Raw genomic sequence first — 16,396 nt, forward strand, 5'->3', positions numbered from 1 at the left:
GGGTACCGTTCAATACTGTCCGTTGAGGACTTTCCCTGCAGAGGACCAGGGTGAGAGGACTTGGAGCCATGAGATTCTTTCCTGAAACAAACACAGAGACAGAAAAAGCAATGGAGTGAACTAACATCCGTATCTTAATGCGCTCCATTATGCAAAGTAAATAAAAAAGCCTTAATGACACAGTAAAATAAATAAGAAAAGGAAATTAGCTTTTCTATCTGCATAAGAAAGGGGCACTCTTACGTCTCACTAGAGAGCTTCTTAGCTGAGGGTGAGCTGCTAGTCTTGGAACTCATAGAGTCCCTCCTAAAGAGAGGTAGTAAATGATTGACAATTTGAAAGAGAGAAGGGGTTCCATGTCAATGGCATTTCATCAAATATATATTTTTAATTTTAACTTTGTCAAAATGTGGAAAACGTACACGGAAATTGTTTTTTTTAAATCAACATTTTAACTAAAATGCAATGACATGGCTCGCTTGCAGTGGTGTAAAGTACTTAAAGGAAAACTACACCCCAAAATGTGTCTTGGTATTTGTTTCATCAGTCCATTGTTGATATAGTCCCACAATATTTTGCATGTCAACAATCAAGTTTTCAAGATACGTAACTTTCAAAATACAAAAATCTGGCCCATATGATCCATTTTTGCATCATATGATGCTGCGTTTCGCATCATATGACACAAAATGCATAATACAGGCCAGATTGCTCTATTCTGAAAGCAATCAAGTTACCTAACTTTCAAAATACAGAAATGCATTTTGCTTCATACAGGACAAGATTACTATATTTTGAAAGTTGCAAAACGGAGCATCATATGATCCAAAATCATCATACGGGCTAGATTTCTTAGTCCATTGTTGATATAGACCCACAATATTTTGTATGTCAGCAATCAAGTTCTCAGGATACATAATTTGAAAAATACTAAAATCTGGCCCGTTATGATGCAATATTTTCTGTATCTTTAAGTAAATATACATAAGTCATTTTTTGGTGGTTCTATACTTTACTATTTATACACTGAACAAAAATATAAATGAAACAATTTAGTTAAATATTTTACTGAGTTACAGTTCATCTAAAGAAATTAGGTCCTAATCTATGGATCTCACATGACTGGAAATACAGATACGCATCTGTTGGTCACATAACTTAAACAAATTGTAGGGGAGTGGATCATAAAACCATTCAGTATCTGGTGTGACAATAATTTGCTTCATGCAGTGCGACACATCTGTGGCCTGTGGAATGTTGTCCCACTCCTCTTCAAAGGCTGTGCGAAGTTGCTGGATATTAGCGGGAAATGGAACACGCTGTCGTACATGTCGATACAGAGCATCAAAAACATGCTCAATGGGTGACATGTCTAGTGAGTATGAAGGACAAGGAAGAACTGGGACATTTTCAGCTTCCAGAAATTGTGTAGAGATCCTTGCGACATGTGGTCATGCATTATCATGCTGAAATATGAGGTGATGGGGGCAGATGAATGGCATGACAATGGGCCTCAGGATCTCGTCACAAATAGACAGGGCTCTAACTCCTCTAGCTCCACAATGAAATAGGGTGCAGGCCAGGCAGCAGGCTGTTAGCCTGCCTGCCAGCATAGTGGAGTATGCCACTAGCACAGTCAGTGTAGTCAGCTCAGCTATCCCCATTGAGACCGTGTCTGTGCCTCGACCTAGGTTGGGCAAAACTAAACATGGCGGTGTTCGCCTTAGCAATCTCACTAGGATAAAGACCTCCTCCATTCATGTCATTATTGAAAGAGATCATGATACCTCACATCTCAAAATAGGGCTACATAATGTTAGATCCTTTACTTCAAAGGCAATTATAGTCAATTAACTAATCACTGATCATAATCTTGACGTGATTGGCCTGACTGAAACATGGCATAAGCCTGATGAATTTACTGTGTTAAATGAGGCCTCACCTCCTGGCTACACTAGTGACCATATCCCACCGTGCATCTCGCAAAGGCGGAGGTGTTGCTAACATTTACGCTAGCAAATTTCAATTTACAAAAAAAAAAGTTTTTGTCTTTTGAGCTTCTAGTCATGAACTCTATGCAGCCTACTCAATCACTTTTTATAGCTACTGTTTACAGGCCTCCTGGGCCATATACAGCGTTCCTCATTGAGTTCCCTGAATTCCTATCGGACCTTGTAGTCATAGCAGATAATATTCTAATCTTTGGTGACTTTAATATTCACATGGAAAAGTCCACAGACCCACTCCAAAAGGCTTTCGGAGCCATCATCAACTCAGTGGGTTTTGTACAACATGTCTCTGGACCCACTCACTGTCACAGTCATACTCTGGACCTAGTTTTGTCCCATGGAATAAATGTTGTGGATCTTAATGTTTTTCCTCATAATCCTGGACTATCGGACCACCATTTTATTACATTTGCAATTGCAACAAATAATCTGTCAGAACCCAACCAAGGAACATCAAAAGTCGTGCTATAAATTCACAGACAACACAAAGATTCCTTGATGTCCTTCCAGATTCCCTCTGTCTACCCAAGGACGCCAGAGGACAAAAATCAGTTAACCACCTAACTGAGGAACTCAATTTAACCTTGCGTAATACCCTAGATGCAGTTGCACCCCTAAAAACTAAAAACATTTCTCATAAGAAACTAGCTCCCTGGTACACAGAAAATACCCGAGCTCTGAAGCAAGCTTCCAGAAAATTGGAATGGAAATGGCGTCACACCAAACTGGAAGTCTTCCGACTAGCTTGGAAAGACAGTACCGTGCAGTACCGAAGAGCCCTTACTGCTGCTCGATCATCCTATTTTTCTAGCTTAATTGAGGAAAATAAGAACAATCCGAAATTCCTTTTTGATACTGTCGCAAAGCTAACTGAAAAGCAGCATTCCCCAAGAGAGGATGGCTTTCACTTCAGCAGTGATAAATTCATGAACTTCTTTGAGGAAAAGATCATGATTATTAGAAAGCAAATTACGGACTCCTCTTTAAATCTGCGTATTCCTTCAAAGCTCAGTTGTCCTGAGTCTGCACAACTCTGCCAGGACCTAGGATCAAGAGAGACGCTCAAGTGTTTTAGTACTATATCTCTTGACACAATGATGAAAATAATCATGGCCTCTAAACATTCAAGCTGCATACTGGACCCTATTCCAACTAAACTACTGAAAGAGCTGCTTCCTGTGCTTGGCCCTCCTATGTTGAACATAATAAACGGCTCTCTATCCACCGGATGTGTACCAAACTCACTAAAAGTGGCCTCTCATAAAGCCTCTCTTGAAAAAGCCAAACCTTGACCCAGAAAATATAAAAAACTATTGGCCTGTATCAAATCTTCCATTCCTCTCCAAAATTTTAGAAAAGGCTGTTGCGCAGCGACTCACTGCCTTCCTGAAGACAAACAGTGTATACGAAATGCTTCAGTCTGGTGTTAGACCCCATCATAGCACTGAGACTGCACTTGTGAAGGTGGTAAATTACCTTTTAATGGCATCAGACCGAGGCTCTGCATCTGTCCTCGTGCTCCTAGACCTTAGTGCTGCTTTTGATACCATCGATCACCACATTCTTTTGGAGAGATTGGAAACCCAAATTGGTCTACACGGACAAGTTCTGGCCTGGTTTAGATCTTATCTGTCGGAAAGATATCAGTGTCTCTGTGAATGGTTTGTCCTCTGACAAATCAACTGTAAATTTCGGTGTTCCTCAAGGTTCCGTTTTAGGACCACTATTGTTTTCACCTCTTGGGGATGTCATTCGAAAACATAATGTTAACTTTCACTGCTATGAAGATGACACACAGCTGTACATTTCAATGAAACATGGTGAAGCCCCAAAATTGCCCTCCTTAGAAGCATGTGTTTCAGACATAAGGAAGTGGATGGCTGCAAACGTTCAACTTTTAAACTCGGACAAAACAGAGATGCTTGTTCTAGGTCCCAAGAAACAAAGATATCTTCTGTTGAATCTAACAATTAATCTTAATGGTTGTACAGTCGTCTCAAATAAACTGTGAAGGACCTCGGCGTTACTCTGGACCCTGATCTCTCTTTTGAAGAACATATCAAGACCATTTCAAGGACAGCTTTTTTCCATTGCAAAAATCAGAAACTTTCTGTCCAAAAATGATGCAGAAAAATGTATCCATGTATCCATCCATTGTCACTTCTAGGTTAGACTACTGCAATGCTCTACTTTCCGGCTACCTGGATAAAGCACTAAATAAACTTCAGTTAGTGCTAAATACGGCTGCTAGAATCCTGACTAGAACCAAAAAATTTGATCATATTACTCCAGTGCTAGCCTCCCTACACTGGCTTTCTGTCAAGGCAAGGGCTGATTTCAAGGTTTTACTGCTAACCTACAAAGCATTACATGGGCTTTCTCCTACCTATCTCTCTGATTTGGTCCTGCCGTACATACCTACACGTACGCTACGGTCACAAGACGCAGGCCTCCTAATTGTCCCTAGAATTTCTAAGCAAACAGCTGGAGGCAGGGCTTTCTCCTATAGAGCTCCATTTTTATGGAATGGTCTGCCTACCCATGTAAGAGACGCAAACTCGGTCTCAACCTTTAAGTCTTTACTGAAGACTCATCTCTTCAGTGGGTCATATGATTGAGTGTAGTCTGGCCCAGGAGTGGGAAGGTGAACGGAAAGGCTCTGGAGCAACGAACCGCCCTTGCTGTCTGTGCCTGGCCGGTTCCCCTCTTTCCACTGGGATTCTCTGCCTCTAACCCTATTACAGGGGCTGAGTCACTGGCTTTACTGGGGCTCTTTCATACCGTCCCTGGGGGGGTACGTCACTTGAGTGGGTTGAGTCACTGATGTGATCTTCCTGTCTGGGTTGGCGCCCCCCCCCCCCCCCCTTGGGTTGTGCCGTGGCGGAAATCTTTGTGGGCTATACTCGGACTTGTCTCAGGATGGTAAGTTGGTGGTTGAAGATATCCCTCTAGTGGTGTGGGGGCTGTACTTTGGCAAAGTGGGTGGGGTTATATCCTTCCTGTTTGGCCCTGTCCGGGGGTGTCCTCGGATGGGGCCACAGTGTCTCCTGACCCCTCCTGTCTCAGCCTCCAGTATTTATGCTGCAGTAGTTTATGTGTCGGGGGGCTAGGGTCAGTTTGTTATATCTGGAGTACTTCTCCTGTCCTATTCGGTGTCCTGTGTGAATTTAAGTGTGCTCTCTCTAATTCTCTCTTTCTCTCTTTCTTTCTCTCTCTCGGAGGACCTCAGCCCTAGGACCATGCCTCAGGACTACCTGACATGATGACTCCTTGCTGTCCCCAGTCCACCTGGCCGTGCTGCTGCTCCAGTTTCAACTGTTCTGCCTTATTAAGGATATTAGCAGTAATGACCAGAGAAGTGTCAGTCATAGTAATGAATCTGAATGAGAGCCAGTACCTACCTGTCGGATTTGGAGTCAGTCGAATGACGTTTCACAGAAAGGCTGTGCTAGGAGTCAGTGGAGTCCTTTCTACAACAACGAGAGAGAGAGAGGAAAACCTGTCACCTTGTGACACTGCTGTTCATCTGAGTGAGTGCTAGATACTGTTTTTTTTACTTTCATTTGACCATGTTACTACTACTACTCCCAACTGATCAGCAACAGCAGTGGTTACTCCCAGGTGCTGTTCTCTACTGTGAGCAAGCTCCTTCAGCCTGTGAACAACTCTGCTACCTCAGCCTCCCCAGAACGGTGCAATCAATACCTTTGTTTCTTCCAAAGCAAAATTGAACATCCCAATAACATCATCCTGTCCTCTCCAGACCCTGTAGTTGATCTACACAGTCCTATGCTCCCTGGGTCAAGGTTCTCCATGTTCACCACAGTCACTGCAGCTGATGTAACCAAGCTGGTTAGAACAATGAGGCCCACCACTTGCTCACTTGACCCTATCCCCACCTCACTTGTCAAGTCCTAGTTATCTGTTCTGGAGCCTTTTTTTCACAGAAATCATGAACCACTGGATGTGTCCCTCCGCAGCTCAAACTCGCCGCAGTCACACCAGTACTTAAAAAGCCTGGATCTGACCCTGACAACCTCCAGAACTACAGGCCTATCTCCAACCTGACCTTGCTGAGTAAGCTCCTCAAACATGATATGTCTAGCCAAGTCCAACAACATCTTGCCACTCACAACCTACTTGAGCCCTTCCCGTCTGGTTTCAGACACAGAGACTGCCTTGGTAAGGATCACCAATGACCTCCTCATGAATGCAGACTCTGGGGCTGCCAGCATCCTCATACTGCTGGACCTCAATGCAGCATTCAGCCATGCCATTCTGCTGGACCGCAAGGTGAAGCTACCGGGCCTGTCAGACACTGTCCAGGACTGGTTCAGGTCCTATCTCACTGATCCACCAGGGGGTCCCTTAAGGCTCGGTTGGTTGACAAATATGACAAGTGCCTAAGAAGGCTACAATATGTCCAGAACTGTGCTGCATGTGTCCTCAACCACACTTCCCCCATGAGTACATCACTCCAGCTCTGTTCAACCTCCATTGGCTCCCCACATGCTCACACATTGACTTTAAAATTATGGTTCACACCTACCAAGCTATCCACAACTCTGGACCCAAGTATCTGTCTGACTTCGTCGTACACTCTGTTCACTCCTACAAGTCCATCTCCCTTCAGCAGTCCCAGAGCATAACAAAAAACTATGGGTGACAGGGCTTTCAGTTGTGCGGCTCCTAGGCTGTGGAACGCACTTAAAGTCACTGTCAGGGCTGTAGAGTCTCTGGCCTTACTTAAGGCAAAGCTAAATGATTGAGCTGTTCAGAAAAGCTTTCAATGACCAATGTTAATTATTTTCAACGGATTGGACAACACCTGTATATAGCATTGATTGTTGTCTGCTTTTATTATTATATAAAACAAATCAGTGCCTTGGGTGTGAGAAAATAGCTTTACAAATTACAATATTTCTTGATTTAATTATTTTCCTTCAAAGTTCACTTCATACAGGTTTAAAAGTGAGGTCAATAAGTGTTTTTAGAGTGAAGTTTAGTACAGTCATGGCCAAAAGTTTTGAGAATGACACAAATATTAATTTTCACAAAGTCTGCTGCCTCAGTTTGTATGATGGCAATTTGCATTTTCTCCAGAATATTATGAAGAGTGATCAGATTAATTGCAATTTATTGTAAAGTCCCTCTTTGCCATGGAAATGAACTGAATCCCCCAAAACATTTCCACTGCATTTCAACCCTGCCACAAAAGGACCAGCTGACATAATGTCAGTGATTCTCTTGTTAACACAGGTGTGAGTGTTGACGAGGACAAGGCTGGAGATCACTCTGTCATGCTGATTGAGTTCAAATAACAGACTGGAAGCTTCAAAAGGAGGGTGGTGCTGGGAATCATTATTCTTCCTCTGTCAACCATGGTTTACCTGCAAGGAAACACGTGCCGTCATCATTGCGTTGCACAAAAAGGGCTTCACAGGCAAGGATATTGCAGCCAGGAAGATTTCACCTAAATATACCATTTATCTGATCATCAAGAACTTCAAGGAAAGCGGTTCAATTGTTGTGAAGAAGACTTCAGGCTGCCCAAGAAAGTTCAGCAAGCGCCAGGACCGTCTCCTAAAGTTGATTCAGCTGCGGGATCGGGGCACCACCAGTACAGAGCTTGCTCAGGAATGGCAGCAGGCAGGTGTGAGTGCATCTGCACGCACAGTGAGGCGAAGACTTTTGGAGGATGGTCTGGTGTCAAAAACGTCAGCAAAGAAGACACTTCTCTCCAGGAAAAATATCAGGGACAGACTGATATTCTGCAAAAGGTACAGGGATTGGACTGCTGAGGACTGGGGTAAAGTAATTTTCTCTGATGAATCCCCTTTCCGATTGTTTGTTTTTCATTGAAAATAAGAATTTGTTCTTAACTGACTGGCCTAGTTAAATAAAGGTTAAATAATAAAATAAATAAAAATAATATGATCCTGCTTATGCAGACCTGTCTTTCTTGCCATCCAGACTTGGCCTTTTAGCAGGTTTTGGTTTGGAATCTGACAAATGTTTCTGAAACAGGAAACATTTGTATGTAACATTTGCATGTATTGCAGCCATTGCTGATTGGCAAAAAGCACACAGCATTCAGGGAGCAGACATGCTTGATCAAACAGCTTCACCAGCAGAGGGCAGACAACATAACAAGGTGGCGAAGCACAGATAAATATGCACACATACAGTATTTCCCTATGAAGACCTCTGCACCAATGAAGGGGTTAACACAATTCTCTAATATCACCAAATAATACAACCACAACTCATGTCAGTGGGATTCAACTTAAACAAGCACATAGGCCCACATGCAGTGTATAATTATGCATGCACCTGTGCACTATGGCCTGCCAACCTTTCTTCCTTGGCATCAACAGATGGTCTTTTGGGCACTTTGCTATCGGAGTATTTTCTGCAAAAGGAGAACGGTTAGCAGTGCTTTGCAACTGTTGTCATAATAATCTTCATCTAATTTTACAAAATTATATCATCATCCACATTTAGAGAATGTCATGAAAGTATTCAGACCCTTCAACTTTTCCCAAATTTTGTTGGGTTTACAGCCCTATTCTAAAATGGATCAAATAAAACAATTTCCTCAACCATCTACACAGAACACCCCATAATGGCAAAGCGAAAACAGGTTTTTAGAAATGTTTGCAAAACAAAAATACCTTATTTACATAAGTATTCAGACTCTTTGCTTATGAGACTCTAAATTGAGCTCAGGTACATCCTCTTTCTATTGATCATCCTTGAGATGTTTCTACAACTTGGAGTCCACCTGTGGTAAATTCAATTGATTGGACATGATTTGGAAAGGCACACACCTGTCTATATAATGTCCCACAGTGGACAGTGCATGTCAGAGCAAAAACCAAGCCACGAGGTCGAAGGAATTGTCCGTACAGCTCCGAGACAGGATTGTGTTGAGGCACAGATCTGGGAAAGGCTACCAAAACATTTCTGAAGCATTGAAGGTCCCTAAGAACACAGTGGCCTCCATCATTGTTAAATGGAAGAAGTTTGGAACCACCAAGACTATTCCTAGAGCTGTCCACCCGGCCAAACTCAGCAATCGGGAGAGAAGGGCCTTGGTCAAGGGAGGTGACCAAGAACTCAATGGTCACTCTGACAGAGCTCTAGAGTTCCTCTGTGGAGATGGGAGAACCTTCCAGAAAGACAACCATCTCTGCAGCACTCCACCATTAGGTTTTTATGGTAGAGAGGCCAGATGGAAGCCACTCCTCAGTAAAAAAAAAGGCACATGACAGCCCACTTGGAGTTTGCCAAAAGGCACCTAAAGATTCTCAGACCATGGGAAAACAAGATTCTCTGGTCTGATGAAACCAAAATTGAACTCTTTGGCCTGAATGCCAAGCGTCACGTCTGGAGGAAATCTGGCACCATCCCTACGTTGAAGCATGGTAGTGCCAGCATCATTCTGTGGGGTTGTTTTTCAGCAGCAGGGACTGGGAGACTAGTCAGGCCCTCAGACTGGGGTTCACCTTCCAACAGGACAACGACCCAAAGCACACAGCCAAGACAACGCAGGAGTGGCTGAATGTCCTTGAGTGGCTGGCCCAGCTAGAGCCCGGACTTGAACCCAATCAAAAATCTCTAGAGACATGAAAATAGCTGTGCAGCGACGCTCCCCATCGAACCTGACAGAGTTTGACAGGCTCTGCAGAGAAGACTTGGAGAAACTCCCCAAATACAGGTGTGCTAAGCTTGTAGTGTCATACCCAAGAAGACTCGAGGCTGTAATCACTGCCAAAGGTGCTTCAACAAAGGGTCTGAATACTGATATTTTTTTTTTCTTAATAAATTAGCGATAATTTCGAAACTAGTTTTTTCTTAGTCATTATGGGGTAATGTACTACCCAGAGAACCTAACAAAATGTGGAAAAGGTCAAGGGGTCTGGATACTTTCCGAAGGCACTATATAAACAGGAACTATTAAATTACTGTTGGATACTATATTTATCATGACATTAGGAACATGTACTGAAAAGGCTAAACACAATTGAGCAAACTTAACACGAATGAGGTAGTATGATTTACAGATCCCAGACCCATCCTTTTTCACATGGTCAGATGACATCACCTTCAGAGAAACGAGTTTGTAATCTGACAACTCCTCTCTGGGTAGCAAACAGCAAAGAAAGTGATGTTTGAAACTTCACAAGGAAAAGCAACAAAAATGCGTTGTGTCGGAATGAATATAATCCATTTAGCATATCTGTCAATAGGAGCAGTTCAACAATGTCACAGAGAACAAACATTGCTAACACTCAAAAGTAACCATGCAACATCACAGTGACCTCTCCTTTTTGACTTCCACTGACGGGCGCTTCACAGGAGGGGGAGGATGGAGATGGAGAGGTGCAAAAGGAGCATTGGGGTCTGGAGTCTCTTTTCTAACCACAGAAATCCACGGAGGCTATTTTCTAAATGTAAAATATTATTTTCAATCATCACTACTATTCATCATTGCTATCGATAGAATAGTAGCACACTCATGTTTAAAGTTTTATTAGTCGTGTATAGGGGATACACATGCACCATCCAATGAAAAGCTTACTTGCAGGCAGTGGTGTACTTAAGTAAAAATACACTATTTAAGTAGTTTTTTGCGGTATCTGTACTTTAGAATTTATATTTTTGACAACTTTTACTTTACTACATTCCTAAAGAAAATGATATATTTTTACTCCATACATTTTCCTTGACACCCATTTTCTGTAACCTTTCGGTTACTGGCCCAATGCTCTAACCACTAGGCTACCTGCCGCCTCAAGAAAATATTATTAAGTATATTTTAGCAATTACATTTACTTTTGATACTTAAGTATATTTAAAACCAAATACTTTGACGTTTACTCAAGTAGTATTTTACTGGGTGACTTTCACTTGAGTCATTTTCTATTACGGTATCTTTACTTTTACACAAGTATGACAATTCCGGAGTTTTGCCATCACTGCTTGCAGGCTCCTCGACAATGCAACAACTATAAGAAGTAATAAAAGATATGAATACGAACGAACATAAAGTAAATGGCTCAGTAGAATAGAATACACATTTTTGCATAAGTATAATACAAGGAAGGACAATTTATACTGTAGTCCAATATGTCTTGTGAAATAAATATAGTTTGACAGAAGAGAAGCTGACTCTGACCTCTGCTGCAGTGGGCATAGAAGGATGAGGAAGAAGAGGAGGAAGTGGGGCATTAGGGTCAGGAGGAGCTTTTTTCCTAAATGAAAAGCCAACAGACTAAATCTATTGCAATTCTGAAAACGTTTGTCATTTTTTATTTTTTTATTTTTTTTTACCCCTTTTTCTCCCCAATTTCATGGTATCCAAATGTTTAGTAGCTACTATCTTGTCTCATCGCTACAACTCCCGTACGGGCTCGGGAGAGACGAAGGTTGAAAGTCATGCGTCCTCCGATACACAACCCAACCAAGCCGCACTGCTTCTTAACACAGCGCCATCCAAACCGGAAGCCAGCCGCACCAATGTGTCGGAGGAAACACTGTGCACCTGGCAACCTTAGTTAGCGTGCACTGCACCCGGGCCACCACAGGAGTCGCTGGTGCGCGATGAGACAAGGATTTCCCTACCGGCCAAACCCTCCCTAATGACGCTAGGCCAATTGTACGTCGCCCCACGGACCTCCCGGTCGCGGCCGGTTATGACAGAGCCTGGGCGCGAACCCAGAGGCTCTGGTGGCTGGAGGCACTTTTGTCATTTTCTGTGTATCGCTGACAGTTTATCATCAAAAAAGGAAGAACATGTTCATTGATGCAATGATTTTGACTTTGCTGTGCTGTATAAAGTACAACCTATGACAACAAAACAAATGGTAATACAGTGATGTCAGGGCACATTTCACTGTGTCTGATAAAACAGAGGTAGATGATGATCTATAACAAACTATGGACCATAATAGACAACTCAGTCTATTCACAAACAGCATGCCCTCTGACCTCTCCTTCTTCACCTTCACTGAGAGACATCTGGACAGAGGGGTGGGACGAGGATGAAAAGGAGACAGAGTGTCTGAAGAATCTCTCCTGAATGGAAATTGAAATATTCCAAATGGAATCTGAGTAAAACCATGCTTTCCAGAACTAATACAACTAGCACAAATCGAATGATTAAGGAAAGCATGCATTGATCATGATCACAAGGTCACTACCCACTGGGCACAAACGGATTTAGTCGCAATCTTTAACTTTGAAATGGAGAAATGAATCCAACATATACATTATTAATTTGTAAACAAACTGGAATTAAAGCCAGACTAAGTCAATGGCACAAAAGACACATGTTGATGTTCAAATATTGATATTTGGTTGAGTTGACAAACACAATTCAATATCACTTTTGCAATACAATAACTTGCATAATAACGTGTCGTCAAGTTAAGAAATTATGTTGGATTCACATCTCCAACTAAATAAAAAACATTAAAGAATAGGATTAGGCCAGTGGCTCAGATTGTAACGCTCGTCGTTGGAATGAGGTGAGGACCAAAGCTCAGAGTGGTATGTGTTCATGATGATATTTATTTAAACTCAGAACACTTAACAAAATAACAAAGAGAAAGAAACGAAACCGAAACATTTCTGTAAGGTGACAAAACACACTAGACAGAAAATAACCACCCACAAAACACAATAGAAACCAGGCTCCCTAAATATGGTTCTCAATCAGGGACAACGATTGACAGCTGCCTCTGATTGAGAACCATACCAGGCCAAACACAGAAATGGCAAATCATAGAAAACTAACATAGACAACCCACCCAACTCACGCCCTGACCATACTAAAACAAAAGACAAAACAAAGGGACGAAGTTCGCAAAACCTGAACCTATAGGGGAGGGTCTGGGTGGGAGTCTGTCCTGGGTGGCGGCTCTGGCGCGGGACGTGGACCCCACTCCACCAAAGTTTTTCTCTGCCTCTTTATCCGCCTCCGTGGCCTCTTAAGAACGGCGACCCTCACTGCCGACCTCGGACTGGTGCTGGAGTCAACCCCATTCTTCATCTCATTGGGCCTCTCAGTTCACTGAGTACGTGCAGCATCTAGGGGGCAAATAGCGTAAAATGTTGTCTCTACGTACTGTGTAAACTGTAAAACGCAACTCCAGACAGCTCCACGTTCTAAAAGACAGTCTCCAACAATCCTACCCAGCAGTCTCTTCCAGTCCTTGATGAGGATCTTGGACAGGGAAACGACCACGTCGTCTGTGTAGTGCTTCCTGATTCCATTCACAGACATGCCGATCCTCGTTTCCTATTCAGAGGAGAGAATGTTTTGTTGCATGTGATCCTTGAAATAATGAGTTTACACATCATTTGGAGCAGGCATAACTATATAAACCATTCCCTGTTTGTTGGGAAATTGACTGTACTGTATTCCCCATGCATTTGATCATTTTTAATGTTGAACGTAGAAGTAGTCTAAAATATGAAACTTCTGTACACCTAAATAATACATAACAGGTGAGTGGGATTTTCCTGTTCTCTACCTGCAGAAGTTTCAGCGTCATGTTGAAGCTCTTCAGTTCATTCAGCAGGTCCAGGGCACCCTCCTATGTACACAAAGATGAAGATGATGGTATTGGAAGTTGTAGCCAACAGGGAGAGCAGCAGAATTATTTATTTTAATTGCATATGTAGTACCACAGGTGCAACTTTCACTGGGGACGGACGGCCCATCCCTCATGACCCCCCCCCCCCGTGCAAAATTATTCAGCCCCTTTACTTTCAGTGCAGCAAACTCTCTCCAGAAGTCCAGTGAGGATCTCTGAATGATCCAATGTTGACCTAAATGACTAATGATGATAAATACAATCCACCTGTGTGTAATCAAGTCTCTGTATAAATGCACCTGCACTGTGATAGTCTCAGAGGTCCGTTAAAAGTGCAGAGAGCATCATGAAGAACAAGGAACACACCAGGCAGGTCCGAGATACTGTTGTGAAGAAGTTTAAAGCCGGATTTGGATACAAAAAGATTTCCCAAGCTTTAAACATCCCAAGGAGCACTGTGCAAGCGATAATATTGAAATGGAAGGAGTATCAGACCACTGCAAATCTACCAAGACCTGGCCGTCCCTCTAAACTTTCAGCTCATACAAGGAGAAGACTGATCAGAGATGCAGCCAAGAGGCCCATGATCACTCTGGATGAACTGCAGAGATCTACAGCTGAGGTGGGAGACTCCATAGGACAACATAGGACAACAATCAGTCGTATATTGCACAAATCTGGCCTTTATGGAAGAGTGGCAAGAAGAAAGCCATTTCTTAAAGATATCCATAAAAAGTGTTGTTTAAAGTTTGCCACAAGCCACCTGGGAGACACACCAAACATGTGGAAGAAGGTGCTCTGGTCAGATGAAACCAAAATGGAACTTTTTGGCAACAATGCAAAACGTTATGTTTGGCGTAAAAGCAACACAGCACATCACCCTGAACACACCATCCCCACTGTCAAACATGGTGGTGGCAGCATCATGGTTTGGGCCTGCTTTTCTTCAGCAGGGACAGGGAAGATGGTTAAAATTGATGGGAAGATGGATGGAGCCAAATACAGGACCATTCTGGAAGAAAACCTGATGGAGTTGAGACTGAGACTGGGATGGAGATTTGTCTTCCAACAAGACAATGATCCAAAACATAAAGCAAAATCTACAATGGAATGGTTCAAAAATAAACATATCCAGGTGTTAGAATGGCCAAGTCAAAGTCCAGACCTGAATCCAATCGAGAATCTGTGGAAAGAACTGAAAACTGCTGTTCACAAATGCTCTCCATCCAACCTCGCTGAGCTTGAGCTGTTTTGCAAGGAGGAATGGGAAAAAATGTCAGTCTCTCGATGTGCAAAACTGATAGAGACATACCCCAAGCGACCCCAAGCGACTTACAGCTGTAATCGCAGCAAAAGGTGGCGCTACAAAGTATTAACTTAAGGGGGCTGAATAATTTTGCACGCCCAATTTTTCAGTTTTTGATTTGTTAAAAAACTTTGAAATATCCAATATCCACTTCATGATTGTGTCCCACTTGTTGCAAATTCGCATATCACTTTGCCCAATTTGTCACATACATACACATACATACAAGGCTTTTTGTATGGCTGTTGAAATGCGCAGAACATTAATCAGCTATGCCTGTCCCTTATTTAAATATCAGTGCTTGTGTGAAATGTCGTTGTCTGATGCAGCTGTATTGACCCTCTGGGAGAATAAACTTGGTTAAGCTTTCATTGTAAATATGAATGTTTTCTTAACTGACTTGCCTAATTAAATAAAAAGTTGGGGTCTCTATAAGCTTCAATATGAGGTCCTAAACCTAGCATGAAAGTATGGGCTAATATAGTCTAAATGTTTGCCTTGGGGTAAGTTGAGGTGATGGCAAGTAAAAATGCAGTGGTAATATTTCATTCAGTACAGAAATGTCTATGTGCTTAACTTACCCTGTCCCGCGTCTTAGCTCCATACAGACGTGGCACTTGGCATTCAGGCCAAAGAGATCAATCTTGGTTTAACCAGACCAGATAATCTTGTTTCTCATGGTCTGAGAGTCTTTAGGTGCCTTTTGGCAAACTCCAAGCGAGCTGTCATGTGCCTTTTACTGAGCAGTGGCTTCCGTCTGGCCACTCTACCATAAAGGCCTGATTGGTGGAGTGCTGCACAGATGGTTGTCCCTCTGGAACGTTCTCACATCTCCACAGAGGAACTCTAGAGCTCTGTCAGAGTGACCATTGGGAGCTTGGTCACCTCCCTGACCAAGGCCCTTTTGCCTCGATTTCTCAGTTTGGCCGGGCGGCCAGCTCTAGGATGAGTCTTGGGGGTTCCAAGTTATTCCATTTAAGAATGATGGAGGCCACTGTGTTCTTGGGGACCTTCAATGCTGCATACATTTTTTGGTACCCTTCCCCAGGTCTGTGCCTAGACACAATGCTCTCTCAGAGGTGTGTGCCTTTCCAAATCATGGCCAAACAATTAAATGTTCCACAGGTGGACTCCAATCACGTTGTAGAAACATCTCAAGGATGATCAATGGAAACAAGATGCACCTGAGCTCCATTTCCAATGTCATAGCAAAGGGTCTGAATACTTGTGCAAATAAGGTATTTCTGTTTTTTTATTATAAAACTTTTTTTTTTAACTTGTTTTTGCTTTGTCATTATGGGGTATTGTGTGTAGATTGCTGAGGATGTTTTTTTTTTATTCAATCAATTTTAGAATAAGGCTGTAACGTAACAAAATGTGGAAAAGGTCAAGGGGTCTGAATACTTTCTGAAGGAACTGTATTTACTGATAAAATGACACAAAATCAAAACAACAGAATATATCAAAAAAGCCTCTGC

The 16,396-nt window shown here is 42.5% G+C and overlaps 1 pseudogene; it reads right to left on the reverse strand.

The window, feature by feature from the left end:
• Positions 1-16,396, reverse strand: part of LOC109904016 (transcription elongation factor A protein 3-like) — a 38,913-nt pseudogene that overhangs the window by 1,908 nt on the left and 20,609 nt on the right.

Source organism: Oncorhynchus kisutch, linkage group LG2 (assembly GCF_002021735.2).
Source record: "Oncorhynchus kisutch isolate 150728-3 linkage group LG2, Okis_V2, whole genome shotgun sequence".
NCBI classification, from domain to species: Eukaryota; Metazoa; Chordata; class Actinopteri; order Salmoniformes; family Salmonidae; genus Oncorhynchus; species Oncorhynchus kisutch.